Here is an 8,737-nt window from a genome sequence, read left to right as displayed (position 1 = left end):
TTATTAGAGATATCTTACTTATCAGAAATATCTCTCCTAACAGATTATGAAAAATAGATTAGAGCACATACCCCTAGTTAACTAGCTTAAATTTGGGTTGTCCAATTACGAGTGCTTATCAGCAAATGCATTCCAAATCCTGCTAGACAAGGTTCAAATGCTTTCAATAGAGTTTTTGAACCCTCCTCGCCTCAATTCCGACATGCAAGGGATTTGGTCTTTTTAATACTTCCCGCTGTCAAAGAGCAATAATCTCAATTGTCCACAATATTGTATAATGATCTACGGAGCTCCGTCGCGTCTATCTATATGTATATCCAACCATTCCAACCATTCATTCATGCAACCCCATGGACAAATGGACATACAGAGAGAGAAAGAGACGGACAAGGAGTAGTAGTGGCACATGTCTTTGTCGCACGTTTCACAGTTAATTTATATTCATAAGTCAAATTGGTGTACAATTACCGCCCGATTATGAAAACGAGCAGAGTTCAACAGCGGGGGGTGGCACAAGCGGAGGTCGCTGGGTTTGGGGGGGGGGTTTTATCCTGACAAGGGTCCTTGGTACTGGGTTCTGAGTTCTGAGTCCTGGCATGGCGCTGTGTCGCGCCAAAGCTTCCATATGGAGCAACTTGCTGTTGGCTTTTCTCTATTTTTTAATGCGGCGACAAGTAAAAACAAAACAGCCGAGAGCAACCCCCGAACGACACTTGCCAGGACTCCGTGTAGTCGACTCCCCAAGGATCAGCGCGTTGCCAGGATAACTGGAGGAGGGGTTGATGAGTTGGCGCCAATGACGGGGAAACAGGGACATGTCTCACCCACACATGCCCAGTGGGTCACAGTCACAGTCACAGTGGCTGCCACATCCCACATCTCCTCCAGCGAGGTGAGCTGGAACTGGGCCGGAGTCGGAGCCGTAGACGGAGCCATATAACCGGAGCTGCCACAATGGGCCGCATGCTACGAATGCCACTGGCCTGCGGCGCTCTGGCGGCATTAACGAGCCCGAACGTCCAGCCAGCCGGGTTGCAATTCCTCGTCCCTGCTCCTGGACTGTGTATCCTCCTGTCCTGCCCACTACTGCACTGGAAAAAAAAAAATCTTTACAAGGGGTACCAAGGAAATCCTTTTTAACGAATTTGTATGGATCTTATAAGTTGCTATTTCTAGTCACAGTATTCTATAGGAAAACTTTCAATACATTTTTTTAGAAATTGCAAACTGTAATAAAAACGGATTTCTAAATTTAAAATTTGTAGAAAAAATCTTAAAATCATATATTAGGTAATTTAAGTCTAACTTATTTATTTGATATAACAACACACTATAAAAAACTGTATTCACACTAAGCTCGATGGATGCATCCAATATGTACCTCAATCTCATACAAATTAAAGTCTATAATATAGCATTTACTAATATCTTAAATAAAATCTTTCATACATATCTTTGATACATTTTAAAATAAATCGAGCCTGACTTAATGGAGTTGTGATTAAATCATTTACACCTAAAGTAATATTATCATAGGAGCCGTTTTCTCTTCAGCATGTTAAACTAAAAGTAAGTTAAAGCCACAGAAAACGTACTGAAATGTACAATTTAAAGCCTACTTTTAGTTTAACATGCGGACAAGAAAACAACCCTAAGAAAAAATGTTAATTTGGGATTCTAAAGTTTCTAGATATCAAAAAACTATGATGTTTTTGCACATTTATAAACAAAGTAGCAATAAAAATAATATAAACCTTACAACGTTTACAAAGTTTGTTGTTGATAATACTATACTTATGTATCTTAAGTTCCTGTTTTCTAAATTTTATTAAAAACTAAAAATGGGTTTGGAAATTTAAAACCTATCCCTAAAACCTTTACCGTAAAAATACCCAAATTATATCTCCCCTTTCCTACTATTTTTATTCTTATGGTAAGTTTAAATGGGTCCTTAATTTTTTTAAAGTATAATTAATTTGGAAATAAAAATCTACTTGTATTTTACTTGAGATTATTATGAAAAGAGGGAGTACAATATATATACTTAGAAGTTCTCCTATTTGTTTTCAGTGTGCAATTGAAGTCACAGCTTTGGCCTGCTCGTCATCGTCGCGAGAAATCTGTGAAGTCAGCCACAATTTTGGCGCCAGTCTGCTGCCCCGCCAGCTGTGCGTGCGGATGCGTGAACGGCAAGTGGATGTGGATGTGGCTGTGCCCCATCCTCATCCCGAACCAACTATTCCTGCTCACAACCCAACTCCTCAAAGGGGTGGCAAGTGTAAAAATCATTCCGCCATGCTTCATTTTAATTTACTCGCATTAAACGTATTCAAAGCGCGTGCGGCATGCAGCAAGCTCTAGTTTTAATTTACTTATTGTTGCCGCTTCAATGGCAACCTGAAACCGGGGATTTGGACTCCTGACCGGGGACCGTAGACCCCTACTTTCAGTCTGGAGAAGCCCCCTTACTCCATATGCTTGTGGTGGTCCCTGGGCTTGTAACTTTATTAAATCCAAGTTGATCGAGCTTCCTTTGGGGCTTTGCGCTGGCTGAGTTTTTCGATTTGAAAATGAGGTCACAGTCGCCAGCCATATGGGAATTATGTGTATATATAGTATGTTTGACTTGTTTTTCGCAGCCTTTGAAGCTTTGAGGAACATGGCTGAAAAGTCCTGATGAGAGCGGCAAAAAAAACAACACTCTTTTCGTCGCGTTTTGAATTTCAGGCGGGTGAAGAACGTAATCTGAATACGGGGCGGATACGCGTTATTGATGCGTTGCCAGGCCACGCGCCTTCAAGTATGCAACTATATAAAGGAGGCTGGAGATTGGAGGAGGTTGGAGCTTCTAGGTTGGAGGAGCTAAGAGGACCCACAACAAGCAACTTCCATTAGCCGCACAAGATTGACTTTCGACTGACTGCGGGGTAGAGCCAAGGATTAGTGGGTTGGTTCCGAGGCTAATGATATAGCCTCGCGCCAAGTGAAATTATAAAGTGCGCAGCATCATCCACTACAATTAATTTCGGAGCATTGCAGGATGGCACGCAAGAGCTTCATCCCCCGGCTCCCCCCGACCTTTGACCTCCCCGCCTCTAGTTGATTTTTAAGCCAGCTTAAGTCGCGCTGAGCAGGCTGCAGGAGTAGTCCTTCGCTCCGAGGACGTTGTTACCTAGCAGCTTGCACAGCATTTGCAAATTAGCTCGGGCTTCCACACTCTCGACTCAAGACGACTCGAGATTCCCTGATTTCAGATTGGCATGACCCCCAAAAAGAAAGCAGGCAGGGCTTTTCCCTCTGCCAGAAAGCCAAACAATTAGCCCAAGGGGCTTAGCAGCGGGCAACTGATTGAAATTAAGTGCAATTCGAACGCCGACACGAACAGTGTGCAATAAAAGCAATTTACCTAAAGCCCCCAATAGAGTGTCCAGAGTATCCGGCATCCAGAGTACCCGGTGTATCCCCATCCCGCCCCCGGAGCTCCTTCGATTGGTTGACACAGCCAGCTGCTCGCCTCCTTTGAGCTCGCCTCCTGCGTGTCACCCTGCACACACACATACGTATACGTATACCTACATGGGCCCCCGAGGGTTCAGTGCCAGAAAAGTCGAGCATTTCTTGGGAAAATGGTCTTAAATTCAAAAATAGAAACTCAAGAAATAGATGCTTTTCTTAAAGAATTTCTTAGTAATGCAGCTTACATACTGGGAATACTGTAAGATATAGGTATATAGGGTTTGTACATCTTACCTTACCATCAATAATATATTTTATTTTATTAAAAAAAAGTAACGCACATAATATAACGCATTATATATATCATATATCATATATCATATATATATATTATATATATATCAGGAACACTTTACCCTAAAAGGTACTTTATTTTTAAGAAGAAACTTAATCAAAACTTTTAAAGTATTGCCTGGTATACATATTTCAAAACTTCTATAGTAATGCCGATTATACTCCTACATTCCTACGTATATAGTCATTACAATATATATATATTGTAAAATGTATTCTAATATTCTAATAATCATTAAAACTCAAAAATATGTACCCCTCAAATAAATCAAGAACATTTTAAATTAAAAGGTTACTTATGATTTAAAGAACTAAAATATTATTTGTTCAAAGAATATATTCATATGTACATACCTATACAGAAAATATTTACATAAATCCGTAACCCTACAAAGTAAAAACTTTCATAGAACATTTAGTTTAGGTACATTTTCACTTCCCAAAATGGTTTAGGAATTCTAGTTTCGTAGGGAGTTCTATTGTAGAGACGTCTTCGAGTCCTATCTAAAAATATATAATACAAACTAATATATAAGATTTGATTAAAGTATATACCTCTATCATATACTGAATCTCAGGAAATATTTCATTTGTTAAATTTTCCATGTGTTATAAAAAATTCCTTTTAAAAAAAATCAATTTGGAATTACGGTAAAGTACGCATTTATCAAACAAATTAAAATAAGATGTTATTAAAGTATATACCTCTCTAATATACCTAATCTCAGAAAATATTATATATGTTAAAAATACCATCTGTTATTATTAGTTCCTTTTTAAAATCAATTTAGAGTTACAGTAAAGTACGCAATTATTATAAGTTACTACTTATAAGCTCTTAAAACAAAGCCATTCCTAATCCTGATTAAAATTTCTTATAAAACCCAGAACGAACTTATCTCTCGCTGTGCATGTTTTCGATGCCATGGAGGTATAGGATTCGGCGGGGGGTTTGTTTGTCTGAGACCGGCATTAGCGCAGCAGGTTGCCAATGTTGGCCATTGTTCCTTTCCGAGGTCCCGGTCCTCCTCCATTTTTGTATTGCCATTATTTTTTTCGACGCTCTCGCCTTTGTCCCGTGGCAACATAATTGATTTGTGTCCTGGCAGGACCTCTCAAACGATTTCCACAGTCCCCTGTTGTTCAATTGCAGGAAACTTAAATGTGTATAGAATATATATGTATAAAACATAGGTATAGCCCCCCCCACACCCGATATGTGGACACATACAAATCACGGGGTTTGGCAGATATTTCACTTCGATTTGTAACATTCCCGATGCTGTTTGTTCCGGCATTTGTCACCTTTTGAGCTTTTGGCCCGGGTTTGTTTTGTGATTAATCTCAATTTGCTGATGCCACATCTTCTCATCCGCCGGATTGCTGGATGTTGACACTGACTTGGTGACGGATCCTTTGGGTTGGGTGCTGGGTGTTGATTTCACTTGTAAGAAGCAAGGAAAAACATTTGATGTAATTTAAACTTGTTGCGAAATGGAAGGCTTACAAACGGGTTTTTGGGGTTGGGGGGGACCCAAAAATCCCGAGATCTAAGGGAAAATATTCAACTCTTTGCTGGGCCCACAATCAGTCCTTTAACAGGAAACAAAAGAATATGGTTTTTGGCCGTAACCCATTGTGTTAACCAAAAGTCCAGAGACAAAAGCCAACTGAAATTGCACGTACCACAGGAGATCGGATTTTTTTTTTTTCTTTTGCAACAGCACGTGTGGCACACGTACTTTCAATAGGGATTCCATCTTTTGTGCGTTTCACAGGCGACTTCTCTGGATTTATTATAACAAACGAGGCTGCATCTATCTATCCAGGCAGCATGTAAGATTATAAGTTAATTATACGCTTGGTTGTTGTTGTTGTTGTCGTTTGGTAACTTGAAACGGAAAAAGGCCAAAAATGATTATGGCCAGTGTCGCAATTCGGGCCAAAAGGCTGTCAGCGATGACAGGGAAAGTTGGCCGGCAGTTGGTTTCGGGTTGGGGTTGGGTTTGGGGTCAAATGGCGATAATGAGCGTTATGGCAACGAAAAGGAAACCGACCCCGATGTCAGCAGCTGCTCGGCCAGTGATAAAAGACCCCGCCTCTGGGAAAAGCGTAGGATTCCCAGCAAATGAAACCGAATCTAGTTATACAATCGAATTGTGTAATTACAAACATATGTATGTAGTTTGTACATATCAAGTAGTATTAAATTCAGGAAAAATAATAAGTTAATTATAAGTTATTACTAAAGATTGCCTAATTAAAAAGGTAATAGAAGATAAATCAAATTAAGGGGTTACCTATAAAAAAATACACATCCCTGAAGAATCATAAAAAATAAATGCTAACAAAGCATAACTCTACTGCTTTTGCAAATGTAACTAATCTAGTTATGCAACTTGCATTAATTATAAGTTATTACTAAAGATGCCTAATTAAAAATGTAATATAAGCTAAATCAAATTAAGGGTTTCCCTATAGGCATTAGAAAAAATACACATTCCTGGAGTATCATAAAAAATAAATGCTGACAAAGCATAACGCTACCGTTTTTGCAAATGTAACTAATCTAGTTATGCAACTTGCATTATTTTAAGCATTACTGTTGTTGTTTCGGTGGTTTGACTTTTTAATTACAGGTCATACGGGCAATTTATACATATTTTGCATTCGCAGCATCAGAGATGCAAAGTTAAACCTTCGGGCACAAATGATTCCAGCAGGCAAAGTTTCAAAAACCAAACATTCGCCGTATAACAAAAGTTTTTTGTTTTCCCACCGCTGCTGGGAAAAAGTCCAGACCAGGTGTGAGGAGTTTTTTTCGAGAGTGTAGGGGAGTATATGGGGTTTTTCCTGGGGGTGGCATTAAAGCCATGGCTATAAGAACACCCTGGGTGCTCCACACACACATTTACGTTTCCTAGGAAAGTCGTAAAAGCGTACAAACGAAACGAAACAAGCAAGAAATGTCGTTCCGCCCGCAGCCAGGCCAAGCCAAACAATACAATTTGTTACCAATTAAATGACTGCATTACATAATAATAACAATAACCGTAGCAGCAACAACACTGCCAGCCACCTCCGCAATGTGTCCTTACATGGAGAGAAATTTTCAGGAACTAAGCTCAAAGAAGGAGTATAGTAATTCCTAGAAATGCTAAAATCCTTTAAATTCATTTTCGCTGCATAGGTCATTTTATAATTATAGAGAAATTTCGTAGAAGACATCTCTTCACAGCCTACTTTCTTATTCTGTCTAATTGCTTAGATAATTTTAGAACTTTATAGGGAAGTAAGATAAATTTACTTTTCTTAGGAATTTCAAACATTTTGAAACGAAAAAGGACACTGATAGGATAGCGGGCTTCAAATTCTGAGCAAATTGGTACTAATACCCATAGATGTAACTAAATGACCAGACAGTTCATAGATAACTTAAGAAAATTTCAGAGAGGTTATGTATATAAATAAACTTATCAAAGGAACCCATTAATTTTAAAATGAAAATGATAATAATAGAATACCGTTCCTTAGATTCTAAAAAGGGGGGTAATAATTGTTATAGCTTCAGCTAAATGACTGGGAAAACCCCTAAAAACAATATAGGTCTTTTAAAAACGAAGTGATTTTGTTTCAAGATTTTCTTACAGCTTTTTAGAGAAATATTTATAACTTTAAAGGATTACAAAATTGAAAAAATAAACTAGTACCAAGATTTCAATAATTATTTAATTTTGTAACAAATATTTTAACTTTACTTGGTATTTCTAAAGATTTATTATAAATTTTTTAAGTGACTCATAAAAGCATGCTATAAAATATGATGTCCAAGGATTTCTATATATATATTATATAGAAAAGCTAAAAGACAAAAGTTAAAGTACCCTGAATTACTTAGATGATCATATAAACTTATCCATCCATAAAATATTTTTTTAAGGTACTACAACTCCTTATATAGTCTTTAAAAATATATAGCCTTATTCCCAGAAGGTTATTATACTTTTTAAATGTCACCTAATTTGGGTTTAATCCCCCAATTTTCTCCCAGTGCACCCTCACAAACGCACACATGATAGACAATATTCCGCTGGCGTCAACGAAGCCAGGCAAATATGTGTGCTCGGATGTGCGAGTGTGTGTGTCAGCATCCGGCGTGTATTGGTTGTCAAAGTAACGGGAATCAATAGCTTGCGATGGGAGTGGGTGGTTTTGGGGGTGGGGTTCCTAAGAGGGGGTTTTGGGGGGGGGTGGGACAAGGGAAGGATGTCTTTATTAGGCGGCAAGAGCAACAAGAAAAACAAATTTGTATTACTTCATTATGGCGATGCTTTTGATTCGACTTTTTTTCCCCATATATAAACCCCCCCCACCGATTTCCGGCTTGCTTTGATTCCATAATTTGTTAAGGAATTTCCATAAATTGAATTTTTTCCCAAATTATGTACAGTGGTCGGCATAAGTATTTTGACAAAATAAAAGTTAAGTATACTCATAACTTGAATTTACTTCTTGTAAACTATAGGCATCAATGGAAAGGTAATTTCAATGCCGTTTGAATGATACAATACATTTCTTTACCCATTCAGTACTTATTGAAAAGGACGAATTTGTGTAAATCAACTTTGAAATTTAAAAAAAAAACTTTTTTCCTCGTCTTGAAAACTTAAATTTTTTGATGCAAAAAGTTTCTTCAAACAAAAATAATAGTAACTGCAAAAAGAATTTTTCAAATATCATTTTGCTTATATTTTTTATGATTTTTTGAAAGTGACAATGTCGGAAAAAATTTGTATGAAAAAGACAAAAATATGGCTCAAATGCCTGTTTTTAAGCATTTTCAAAAATTCATAAAAAATATAAGAAAAATGATTTTTGAAAAATTCTTTTTGCAGTTACTATTGTTTTTGTTTGAAGAAACTTTTTG

At 37.6% G+C, this 8,737-nt stretch overlaps 1 long non-coding RNA gene across 1 annotated transcript; it reads right to left on the bottom strand.

Moving 5' to 3' along the window:
• Positions 1–394: 394 nt before the first annotated feature.
• Positions 395–2,583, bottom strand: LOC119551059. The gene is made up of 3 exons (XR_005219522.1): positions 2,045–2,583; positions 825–1,091; positions 395–767 (listed from the first exon to the last, which is right to left on the bottom strand). It is a non-coding gene; the product is annotated as an uncharacterized LOC119551059 (long non-coding RNA).
• Between the last annotated feature and the right edge of the window lie 6,154 nt (positions 2,584–8,737).

The sequence above is a fragment of the Drosophila subpulchrella genome, chromosome 2R (genome assembly GCF_014743375.2).
Source record: "Drosophila subpulchrella strain 33 F10 #4 breed RU33 chromosome 2R, RU_Dsub_v1.1 Primary Assembly, whole genome shotgun sequence".
In the NCBI taxonomy this organism is placed as follows: Eukaryota; Metazoa; Arthropoda; class Insecta; order Diptera; family Drosophilidae; genus Drosophila; species Drosophila subpulchrella.
The sequence above is the reverse complement of the archived record's forward strand: the minus strand, read 5'-3'. Positions and strand labels throughout refer to the sequence as shown.